We start from the raw sequence: 13,058 nt of genomic DNA on the forward strand, positions 1-13,058 counted from the left end.
TTGGAATCGTTTTCTCCTGTTTTCTTGGTCAGGGAGCGAGGGATAGCTCTGTCATTTGTTTGTTCTTTTTCTTTCCTAGGGTTTAGTTCGTCTTTTCTGGTGGGTCTTAGTTGGTTTTGTTTATTATTTTGGCCTGGGCTCACCCTGGAGCTATGCTTCTTGTCCTTAAATAAAATCACCTTTTTTTACTCACAACTGGTTTGGATGTTTGGCTTGGGAACCAGGGCGGGGATTTGTCTCTCTCTCCTCCAACCTTATGTGCGTCCCTACACGCCTAGATTAGGGGCGTAACATAAATGGAGTTCTCACACGAAACAAAGTATAGCTTTTTATTTTGTGAATAACTTAAAAATCTTAGCTCAAATAGCTTTAAAACTGTTTGCTCAACGGGGATATTGAATTCTATAAGATAAAGCCATAAATACGTATATCTGAGTTTCCTATCAAAAGTTACAGCTGTCTTCATGAAGTTGTAAACCCTTTTATTTGAATGGAGTTCTCGCACGAAACAAAGTATAGGCTTTCATTTTTTCAATAACTGGAAGCTCTTGGCTCAAACAGCTGCAAAACCTGTTTCCCCAGCACGGAGATGCTGAATTGTATAAGGCAAAGCCATATTGATGTGTGTCTGAGCCTTCTATCAAAAGTTACAGGTAACTTCATGAAGCTGTACAAAAACACTTTATTTCGCCGAGACCGTGCGTTTCTGACTATTACATGCATTTGAATGGAGTTCTCGCACGAAACAAAGTATAGGTTTTCATCTTGTGAATAACTTGAAAATCTTAGCTCACATAGCTTTAAAACTGTTTGCTCAACACGGGGATATTGAATTCGATAAGATAAAGCCATAAATACGCATATCTGAGTCTCCTATCAAAAGTTAGAGCTGTCTTCATGAAGTTGTAAACGCTTTATTTCGCCAAGACAGTGCGTTTCTGACTATTACATGCATTTGAATGGAGTTGTCGCACGAAACAAAGTATAGGTATTCATTTTGTGAATAACTTGAAAATCTTAGATCAAACAGCTGCAAAACCTGTTTGCTCAACACGGGGATATCGAACTTTATAAGATAAAGCCATAAATATGTTTATATGCGTCTTCTATCAAAAGTTACAGCTGTCTTGAATGAAAGCATTATAGCAGCTTACCTCGATCATGTGGTAGAACAGACACATGGGCCACCTATGTGTCCTTCTACGGCAGGAGTAGTTGCCACAAACCTGCAAAACAAAAAGAAATGATCAGGTGACATGAACAGATTTATACAGCCATAAGCAAGAGATTCTTCCTGCCTGTGGGCGTCAAACTGGACCCCCCCCCCCCTCCTTACTGTAACTATCAAAACTATCATAGTCTAAAACTATCATCTCATATCAAAACTATTATAATCACATTATCTGACTTTATCAGTTATAACAATGAGAAACGGTAAACAATTTGGCAAATAAATTACTTATAATTGTGCTTACCTGGTCCAAATGATCCACAGTCCCTTTGCATTTGTTATAATCCAGGATGATGTGGGGCTTTCTCTTCCCAGAGTCCTGGACTTGTAGCTCACGGTGCCTGGTGCTCAATAAGACAACCTTTTTTCTTTGCTTGGGAATGTAGGAAACCACAGCCTTGCCCCCCCCCCCCCCCCCCCCCCCCCCCTGTAGCGACCTGGACGGGAGATTAATTTGCTCAAATCTTTTTTTTTTTTTTTTGACATGGTAGCATGAAACAGAAGAGCCCTGTCTCCCCATTTCACAGGCTTGTTGTCGTTTCATGTTGAGACCTGTACAGGCCAGCCAGCATCACAAGCCCCATGTAAGCCTCATCTATGTCCTTCCAGTCTTTTACTGACCTGTTGCCCCTGCAGGTTGGTGAAATGCAGGATTAGCTGCATAATGTCCTCTGCAAAAAAAAGATGGAAAGTGCTCACAGGGCTGCTGATCCTATACGAATTGCATAATGGGTTGGTCCTGGGGTTAAAATGGGGGGAGGAAAAAATAGCAGGACCTCTTCGTGTGTGGGTTGCCACATGATTTCTCCATTTTTAGATCTCTACTGGCCATCCTCCAGTCTTGTCTCTTCCTCCTGCTCTTCTTCCTCCTTCTCCTTCTCGTCCTCCGCACATGAGCTGCAAAGCTCCTCGGTGCCTGGCAAAAATTCTTCTTCGCTGTCAGAAGTATCTCCACTGCTTGTGGAGAGTGCAAAACTGCAGCAACAGCCTCCTCTAAACTGAGTGCACGCTTCATTGTGTCTGTGCAGAAATGACCACTCAGACCAGGCTGCAAAGTATTTTCATAGACTTCAAAGGTGCACCTGAATAAACATGCTATACCATACATCCAATAAGAGAGAGGAGGCACACTCTTGATCAAGAAAAAACATAAGCGCACGCCTTTGATCTCTCCCCCCCCCCTCTCTCTTTCTCTCTCTCTCTCTCTCTCTCTCTCTCACACACACACACACACACATGCACATACATACATACACAATACCATTTTATGGTGGTTAGCTGTTTTATTGTCATGCATTTTACAAGGTAAGATAACCATGTCCTGCATTCAAAACCACTGAAAATGTCTATGGTGGTGCTGTGCCTAATATTGTGCTGGTGTATGCTGGGTAATCGCACAGCTAGCGACTGGGTGACTTTATTCACCCGCTTCGGCTGTTATCAGTCCATATCCCCTAGATATGGACCATCTCCTGCTAGATTGTTCAGAAGGTTGTTATCATCCATCCAGATGGAGGATCACTAACAGGAGCGTGGGAAGACTCCAGAATCCACTCTGGCTGCAATCCGGTGGATACAGCAGTGTGTACAGGTAAGACCGTTTAAACGGACAGCATTTATAGAATGACTATTAAGTCAGACCAGCGAGTGTCAATAATGTTAATGTGGTTATGTTAGTAATACACAGAGTGCTAATATAACAGCTTTAAGATGCATTTGTAGATGTTATTACGTGTTTTACCGTCTTTATGGTGCTAGCTTAAAGTTACGGTGTAAACGTTAGCTTATATTGGAGTAAAGCTGTTACTGTTTAAACGATGTTAGCACAGAAATATTAGCTTCTGTCATGACTGACGAAGTTACTAGTTAATAAAGTTTCCAGTAAAGTGTTTAATCGCAGCCACAGACTGACAGCAAATATCTCGATTAGCTTCAGTGCATCTGTAATAAATATGTGCAAGTTTCAGTGCTTCGTTTAAACTGTATGATACTTATACTGACCCAGGGTCAGTGTAAAATACAATCCTAGCTGTGTGAACAAAGCCTGGCTCCTTTAATCCTGCATGAAAAACCTCAGGATGCAGGCTATTATTACTCTTTCCTGCTGGCACACCTGTCACACCTGAGAGTCAGCTAGAAACTTACAGTGACGTGGACATCATGCAAAGACTGCCAGACTCTGTAATACTGCAAATGATCAGTGACTCAAGTTAACACTAAACTTTAAACGGTACCTCTGTGTCTCTGTGTGCTGAACATTTAGGATTGAGTCAGGCTGCATCTGTGTTAGTCCTCTGACAGACTGGTGACCTGTCCAGGTGTGCTCTACCTATGACTACTGGGACAGGCTCTAGCTCCTGTAATAGAAATTTTATGTTATTCTCATTTAAAGCATTTAAGTGCTTATGCATATGCTTAGTTGTGACACTGTTATAGACTGTTCAATGAAAGTTTCTAAAACTAGATGAACTTACTTCAGCAGTTTGAGAAAACAACTCCCTTTACAGGTGCTGATAACGTCAAGGGCACAAAACAGCATAACCATTGATCCGTTAGGTTTCATAGCGAGACACGTGAAGTGGCAGAGCTGACATGACTGAACTGTGATGTTTGATGTGTGTTTGCTCTCCTGTGCACAGTAATAAATAGCATGATCACAGCTCTTTCTGTGTTGCAGACTTTATTAAAAAAATTCCATGACATCTACTATAACTGAACCAACCTGGTGCTCTTCATTTATGGAGGCTGTTGAGTCTGAATGTTGGATGTTGTGTATCTCGTGTTCTCTGGGCTTTGTTGTCCTCAGTCTTTTTGCAGGATCAGAAAACAAAACCGGGAGGCGCGTAAATGTTTCTTCTCCATGATGTTTCTTCAAATGTTTCTTCTGGATGATGATATGACCGTGACACGGGATGCCACCTTTGGTCTTGTGACGAAGCAAAGCTCAGGAAGAAGTGTGATTAAATGGTACCCACATGTTGAGAAGGATGTACAGGGCACCTGCAGCCAAATCCAAGCTTCAGCTTAGTTGTAGTTGCAGAATGCTATAGGACTGAGACATCTAAGGCATCAAATGTTTGATTAAACGGATGAAAAAGAGAAGTTTTTTCCCTATAATTATCACTTCTTAAAATCTGTAGCAACTTCAAGTCTGTCAGCATGCTGAGCATGCTCAGAATGTGACAATATATTTTTGTTCAATATTTAATTTCTTTCAGTTGCAATTGTTAAATGAAAAAATATATATTCTTATAATTTAGCAAACGAATTCATCAAAAAAAAAATACATATATCTGTATTAGTTTTAGTAAATTAATTTGACACCTGTATTGAAAATACCATATTGTATTCATACAGAATCAGTATGGTATCATTGTTTGTCTGTTCACTGATTGTTGAAGCTAAGAGCTACTTTGATCTGTTTAGATCTAAAGTATCCAAAGTTGAGTTCTAATGTTTCTTCACCCCTGTGTGTGTGATATGTGATTTCCTACATGCTGGCAGAGCAGAGCAGCAGTTTGTGCTCACAGATGGTGACGGTGTGGAGAGACAGTGGTATTTCCGCAGAAGAACCAGCAGAGTCACAAAGGACACCAGTCCATCTCACCACCTTGACTTGCTGACTGATGTTCGTCTGCACTGCACAGAGGAAATCAACTGACCGAGGTTTGTCCAGTGACGTGTTATGAAATGTATATTTGTTTTATGCTTACAGATATGTTTTTCTTGACAGAGGCTCTGCAGAGGTTAGACAAAGCAGAGAAAACATGTGCTTTACATTTTACTGTGATTTATTGAGATATTTGTTGCCTGATGTTCAGCAGGAATGGAGAAATAGAATCAAAGGGAGATGTTTTTCCTGTTTTTGTAATGATGTAAGTAAATCTTCAATATTATTTATTTGCTTGGTTATATTAGGAGCGTTTCTGAGTGAGGGGGAGAGGAGTCATCATCCAGGTAAAGTGACGTGGATCAGTGGATACACTTGTCTCCCCTTTAAAGGAGACGATCCAAGTCATCCTTAAATGTTAGCGCTTTCAAATACACAAACATTTTTAAAGGACAAAAATGAACATCCAACTTTGACTGTAATACAAAATAAATCTTTGCATGTGTGTTTTCAAACTCTCAGATGGGCAGTATATCAGTCTTGGACTGTCTAACCTGCCGGAGCAGCACTGAATGACCACCGCACGAGCATGTTCCTGCAACATTCAGCATCTGATCCTTCATCTGTGTGCTTCTGCTTTTGGTAAGTAGAGTTACCCAACTCCAGTAACTCTAAACACATGCCATCCATTTCTAACGGCCTGGTTACTTCCTGTCAGTTACTTTAGAAACCATGTGGTCACCTGACCTAACACTGTTTCTTCTTCTTCCCCTTAATGTTGAAGTGTCAAATGTCAAACAGCTGGAGAGGAAACTACACCAGTGTACTGGGATGTTTCAGCAACACGTGCCAGATGCTGTTCCTTCATGGTGACATCACCAGAGACAGTCCCGCCCACCTCAGGACCCATTGATTATGATGATCTGATCCATCAAACCCCCAGCAGGTGAACTTTATTCATGACATAACACCGCAACAATGTAAAAAATTAAACAGCAACAGTCTAAATGTAAAGTGCATTCTAAAGTCCTCTTCAATAAATTGTATGCAAAGAGTCATTCAGGTCACTACAGAACCCAGAGTCTTCATCATTAAATCTCTGGTTGCTTCATTTTTTCTATCCTATATCAGATATTTTAAAGGTTAGCTTAGGTAAAGTTCCATTCTCATGGTGAGGCAAAGTGCTTTATATGTGTGTGTGTGTGTCATGAACGGCTATAAAAGGCCTATAATTAAAGAACAAAGCGGGGTTTGAGTTCGAGTTGCGGCAGACTGTCACTACTTGTAAATGGAACGCAGCCTTCCTACGGCGGACAGCTAATAACAGGAATCGGACGCGGTCCAGCCAAGTCCACAGCAACCACCATAGCAACCGCCTAGCATGACCTTAAAAACATATTCTGTCTTCATAACTATCAAAATCGTGAAATGATTTGCAAAGTGTGAAAGTGTTACAGCTGCAGAGAGCTATGGCGGTATCTATGGAAGCTGTTTGCATAGCTAATAATATACGATGTAACCATGGAGACAGTCAGTCACTTGAGCTAGCGGTGCATGTTTACTACAGTGAATAAGGTGATTGAGTGCACAGCGTCCACACGCTGCAGGGGGTAAAGACATTACTTCAATATTGTTTTATATTGATATATATTAGCCTTCTGTTGACCATCACCTCAGGTTCACCATTACAGTTTCAGATTACAGATGCACACTGTCTAAACACATTCAAAAACTCATGTCTCAGAAATAAGCACAGCTGTTCATGTTTGTCATTAGAGTTTTATTTGTAAGAAAATTATGAACTTCATATTGTGCATTAAATAAAAGAACATTTCACAACTCTGAGTCAACAGAAACAGGTAACAGAAATGTCTCTAATGTGTACAGTGTAGTGTAAGCATTAAAAGATCATAAAGGAAAAACTAACATTTATGTGAAACTAATTGTAATAAAAAATGAGCAGGTGCTTTATAGATTTAAAAGAAAGAATCTGAAAACAACACTTTTTTGGTCTAAGTGATCAAAGTAGAAAACAGAACTGATGTTCAAGAACAAACCGTAGCTGCACTAATATTACACATCTCGATCGTTGTACTGAACAGACATGTTGCTTTTAAAACCACATGCAGTGTGTGACCATGACTGTTCACTGAGACCATGAACGCCACTTCGCTGAAGCATTCTTCTTCTTCTTCTTGCCATTAAATTGGAAGCAGAAGCAGCACGAGTTGATTTGATCTACTGAAAGGAAAAAGCAGAACATCTGAGTTGAAACCAGTCAGCTGAAATCATTAAGACAGGAACAAATTCAATGCAGTGTCTCAAGTGGCTTAGCCTGTTACAACTGTTGATACAAGCTAAATACGGTTAACACACAGTGTCAGGGAGCTCCAGTGTGGGAACTAGTGGCTTTAGGTTTGTAGTCATTTAACTTTCATCCATTCATTCATTTAATTCAGGAGGAAGAAATGCCAGGTTGGTGCAGGCTGGTTACATGCATTTGGTCCCATGCTGTCTTTAATTAAATGACTTGGTTCATTTTATGGCTGGGCTGTATGTGGGGTTATATCATGTTATTTGGGCAGGAGTACCTGTCCCCTGTTAGACTTAGAAAGTTTCTCCATAAGTAGAGTTTCTAACTCTTCTAGCACATCTGTGGCTGACAGCTTTTTGGTGGCTCTTTTTACCCCACACTGGTTGTGAGTGTGTAAATAGCCCCACTAGTTATTTTGGGTTGCAGTTAACTAGGGAGGAAGGGGTGGGTATGCCATGATTAGGTGAATAACAATTATATGTGATACATAAATTTCACAATGCATGCATATATCTCTATCAATTAAACCTGGCCTGAGGGCTGCCATTTTTTACATTCAGTTATTTCTCTTAGAAATGTTGGAACTAAATAATGAATGTGTTACAGTTAAAGTGAAACACTGGTCAGTGTAAATGGCTCATTGGGACACAGAAACCTTTAAATTAAACCTGATATCTAGTGTCAAACAATATCAAAGCTGTAAAAGATGTTTACATTCAGAATTTATAAAACTATGATTGTAAATAAATTCAAACAAGTGAGCTTTTCTCTTTGTGCTGAATATCAACACTGTGGTTTCTTAGACTGTAAGCTTTACTTTAGTGCAACCAGTTGCAGAAGCTGCCACTCCAAATGTCTTTTGATAACAAGAAAAAAATACCTTTTCAGTACACGGCCTGAAGTTCTTCTCCGACATCTTCTGCAATCGGCTTTGTCTGCTGGTTTGAAGACAATAAACCACAAAAAAGATGATTTAGTCACTTTGTCTGCGTCATGCAGCTCGAATGTGTCGTGTAACGATGTTGAATAGCCGTCGTTATCCCTCTGCTTTGAGCCTTTTATCAAAAGTTACAGCTAACTTCATGAAGTTGTACAAAAAGGCTTCATTTCGCCGAGACAGTGCGTTTCTGACTATTACATGCATTTGAATGGAGTTCTTGCACGAAACAAAGTATAAGTTTTCATTATGTGAATAACTTGTATTTTACACTGACCCTGGGTCAGTATCAACTTCATGAAGACAGCTGTAACTTTTGATAGAGGACTCACACACACACATATTTATGGCTTTGCCTTATAGAATTCAGCATCTCCGTGCTGAGGAAATAGGTTTTGCAGCTGTTTGAGCTAAGATTTTCAAGTTATTCACAAATTGAAAACCTATACTTTGTGTCGGGCGAGAACTCCATTCAAATGCATGTAATAGCGAGAAACGCACTAACGTGGTGAAATAAAGCGTTTTTCCATAAACTTCATAAAGACAGCTGTAAATTTTGAGAGAAGACTCACACACACATTGGGGGGATATTGAAGTCTATAAGATAAAGCCATGAATATGTTTGTCTGAGTCTTCTATCAAAAGTTACAGCAAGCTCTATGAAGTTGATGAGAAACGCTTTACTTCGCCAAGACAGTGCGTTTCTCACTGTTACATGCATTTGAATTTAGTTCTTGCCCGACACAAAGTATAGGTTTTAATTTGTGAATAACTTGAAAATCTTAGCTCAAACAGCTGCAAAACCTATTTCCTGAGCACTGAGATGCTGAATTCTATAAGGCAAAGCCATAAATATGTGTGTGTGATTCTTCTATCAACAGTTACAGCTGTCTTCTTGAAGTTGATACTGACCCACGGTCAGTGTAAAATACAATCCTAGCTGTGTGAACAAAGCTTGGCTCCTTTAATCCTGCATGACAAACCTCAGGATGCAGGTTATTATTACTCTTTCCTGCTGGCACACCTGAGAGTCAGCTAGAAACTTACAGTGACGTGGACATCATGCAAAGACTGCCAGACTCTGTAATACTGTGAATGATCAGTGACTCAAGTTAACACTAAACTTTAAACAGTACCTCTGTGTCTCTGTGTGCTGAACATTTAGGATTGAGTCTGCATTGACTTTATTTATTGAGACTTTAATGTGCTAAAAGCAGGTTGAAGACAGCTCAGAAACATTTGAAGATTAAAATTTAGCATTATGGCTGCTGGTGGTTTGTAAAGCCTATACTCAGCTGTAGTTTTTGTTACTAATTTATGTTTGTTGTTGTTTAACACAGATTTCAGAAGAGCAAATATGCTTAATAGTTTAACTAGATTTCATTTGTCAGTGTGGGACTGCTGAGTCACCTGAAGAACTCATTTCATTCATTCTCCACATGATGTTCATATACAGAAATGTTTCACAGGAACTGGTTCCTCCCAAACTGTGAACTAGTGTGTTTCCATAGATTATCTCTGTATGAATGTACTTTTAAATGAAGGCAAGTGTTTGTCCTTTTTTGTTCCTCAGTTACAGTACGTGATATCTTGATATCAGGCGGTCAACACTGGGGGAAGACAAGAAGCAGACGTACTTCCAAGAGGGAGCTGCAGTGAGGACACAGCCAGGTCACTGAGGTCAGAGGTCAGAATCTGAAACAGCTCAGGTTTATATTTTAGGGGTTATAAAAAATCAAAATGTATTTATGAAGAAACCTTTAAATAATAGTCATAATTATGATTATTATAAGAAATATCAAACATTTAAGTGGATTTTCTGTTACACATATTGTATTAGCCCTGCAATAAACTGGCAGCCTGTCTTTGTCCTGTATCAGCTGGGATAGGCTTCATCCTCCCGCAACCCTGAATTGGATACATTGTATTCCAATTATGTAATCTGATCATTTACAAACTCAAGGTATTTAATCAAAATGTAAGTAATAATTATAAAATGGGAAAGCAGAACTAAGTGTGACATAAATGTAAATGTGTTAGCTGACATAGAGGACAGCTACATGTAGTCTGAAAAACCTTTGTTGTCAAGTTTGCAGGTATATCAGCACGAGACATTCTTACATAGAAGAGTCTGTTAAAGTCTCTAACTCAGCGAAGCATTATTGGTCCCGTCTGTTTGGATAAATATAGTAAGTTGATGTTTGTCCATTTATTGACACATTTTCTTAAGTGCTTCTCCAGTTCAGGATCACAGTGGAGCTGCAGCTGGATATGGTCATTAAATAAACCTTACAAAAGTTAACAATAAACCTGCATCCATGTACGTTGTTGTCCACAGGATAAGAAAATCAAACTGGAACACTGTGGAACATGTTAATAAATGTTTGTGTGTTTATGCCTGTGTCTTTCACAGGAGGCGCTGGAAGGTTTCCCTAATAGTTCCTGGTGAATCAAAGCAGAACCATAAAGGTTGCTGGATTGCATGATGGCCTTACCCCTGAGCAGTCATCCTGTTAAAGGAGGAACCAGTTAGAAGCTGTTTTCAAAGTAGCTGAGCAGATTTCATCTCAAGTAAGCGATTAACTGTTTGTTCATCTGTTCTGCCACTTAAAGAGCATTTAAGGACGTCTTTTGAGTGTCCAGCTGAATTAATTCTACTGGCTCTCATGGTCATTTGTTATTATAGACATATTTTTCATGTTCATCCAGCTATTTAGTAAATTCTATCTATTTAGTAAAATCCGTCAGCTATAAAATGTAATATAAATATAAAAAATATCTAAATATCTCCTGCACTTTATATTTTAATGATGTAAGTCTGTTATCATGTTACATTAGCATTCCTCACATATCAATGAGATGCTGTACAGTACAATCCTACTGACGCAGCAGAGGGATAACGACGGCTATTCAACATCGTTACACGACACATTCGAGCTGCATGACACAGACAAAGTGACTAAATCATCTTTTTTATGGTTTATTGTCTTCAAACCAGCAGACAAAGCCGATTGCAGAAGATTTCGGAGAAGAACTTCAGGCCGTGTACTGAAAAGGTATTTTTTTCTTGTTATCAAAAGACATTTGGAGTGGCAGCTTCTGCAACTGGTTGCACTAAAGTAAAGCTTACAGTCTAAGAAACCACAGTGTTGATATTCAGCACAAAGAGAAAAGCTCACTTGTTTGAATTTATTTACAATCATAGTTTTATAAATTCTGAATGTAAACATCTTTTACAGCTTTGATATTGTTTGACACTAGATATCAGGTTTAATTTAAAGGTTTCTGTGTCCCAATGAGCCATTTACACTGACCAGTGTTTCACTTTAACTGTAACACATTCATTATTTAGTTCCAACATTTCTAAGAGAAATAACTGAATGTAAAAAATGGCAGCCCTCAGGCCAGGTTTAATTGATAGAGATATATGCATGCATTGTGAAATTTATGTATCACATATAATTGTTATTCACCTAATCATGGCATACCCAGCCCTTCCTCCCTAGTTAACTGCAACCCAAAATAACTAGTGGGGCTATTTACGCACTCACAACCAGTGTGGGGTAAAAAGAGCCACCAAAAAGCTGTCAGCCACAGATGTGCTAGAAGAGTTAGAAACTCTACTTATGGAGAAACTTTCTAAGTCTAACAGGGGACAGGTACTCCTGCCCAAATAACATGATATAACCCCATATACAGCCCAGCCATAAAATGAACCAAGTCATTTAATTAAAGCAGCATGGGACCAAATGCATGTAACCAGCCTGCACCAACCTGGCATTTCTTCCTCCTGAATTAAATGAATGAATGGATGAAAGTTAAATGACTACAAACCTAAAGCCACTAGTTCCCACACTGGAGCTCCCTGACACTGTGTGTTAACCGTATTAAGCTTGTATCAACAGTTGTAACAGGCTAAGCCACTTGAGACACTGCATTGAATTTGTTCCTGTCTTAATGATTTCAGCTGACTGGTTTCAACTCAGATGTTCTGCTTTTTTCTTTCAGTAGATCAAATCAGCTCGTGCTGCTTCTGCTTCCAATTTAATGGCAAGAAGAAGAAGAAGAATGCTTCAGCGAAGTGGCGTTCATGGTCTCAGTGAACAGTCATGGTCACACACTGCATGTGGTTTTAAAAGCAACATGTCTGTTCAGTACAACGATCGAGATGTGTAATATTAGTGCAGCTACGGTTTGTTCTTGAACATCAGTTCTGTTTTCTACTTTGATCACTTAGACCAAAAAAGTGTTGTTTTCAGATTCTTTCTTTTGAATCTATAAAGCACCTGCTCATTTTTTATTACAATTAGTTTCACATAAATGTTAGTTTTTCCTTTATGATCTTTTAATGCTTACACTACACTGTACACATTAGAGACATTTCTGTTACCTGTTTCTGTTGACTCAGAGTTGTGAAATGTTCTTTTATTTAATGCACAATATGAAGTTCATAATTTTCTTACAAATAAAACTCTAATGACAAACATGAACAGCTGTGCTTATTTCTGAGACATGAGTTTTTGAATGTGTTTAGACAGTGTGCATCTGTAATCTGAAACTGTAATGGTGAACCTGAGGTGATGGTCAACAGAAGGCTAATATATATCAATATAAAACAATATTGAAGTAATGTCTTTACCCCCTGCAGCGTGTGGACGCTGTGCACTCAATCACCTTATTCACTGTAGTAAACATGCACCGCTAGCTCAAGTGACTGACTGTCTCCATGGTTACATCGTATATTATTAGCTATGTAAACAGCTTCCATAGATACCGCCATAGCATTCTGCAGCTGTAACACTTTCACACTTTGCAAATCATTTCACGATTTTGATAGTTATGAAGACAGAATATGTTTTTAAGGTCATGCTAGGCGGTTGCTATGGTGGTTGCTGTGGACTTGGCTGGACCGCGTCCGATTCCTGTTATTAGCTGTCCGCCGTAGGAAGGCTGCGTTCCATTTACA

General features: G+C 39.2%; 1 long non-coding RNA gene across 5 annotated transcripts; it reads left to right on the top strand.

Moving 5' to 3' along the window:
• The first annotated feature begins 2,476 nt into the window (after positions 1 to 2,476).
• Positions 2,477 to 12,557, top strand: LOC146556157 (uncharacterized). 5 transcript variants are annotated; one of them, XR_014889028.1, is made up of 9 exons: positions 2,477 to 2,536; positions 2,742 to 4,897; positions 5,150 to 5,188; positions 5,364 to 5,483; positions 5,626 to 5,787; positions 9,666 to 9,779; positions 10,506 to 10,663; positions 11,091 to 11,148; positions 12,101 to 12,557. It is a non-coding gene; the product is annotated as an uncharacterized LOC146556157 (long non-coding RNA). The 5 variants fall into 5 exon arrangements; XR_014889029.1 differs by lacking the exon at positions 2,477 to 2,536 and having other exon boundaries at positions 2,912 to 4,198; positions 4,736 to 4,897; positions 12,101 to 12,553; XR_014889030.1 differs by lacking the exon at positions 2,477 to 2,536 and having other exon boundaries at positions 2,912 to 4,198; positions 4,741 to 4,897; positions 12,101 to 12,553.
• Positions 12,558 to 13,058: the final 501 nt, after the last annotated feature.

This window comes from Mchenga conophoros, linkage group LG16, assembly GCF_057382185.1.
Source record: "Mchenga conophoros isolate Kocher_MC1m ecotype Shallow Benthic linkage group LG16, M_conophoros_male_GT1.1, whole genome shotgun sequence".
Lineage (NCBI taxonomy): Eukaryota > Metazoa > Chordata > Actinopteri > Cichliformes > Cichlidae > Mchenga > Mchenga conophoros.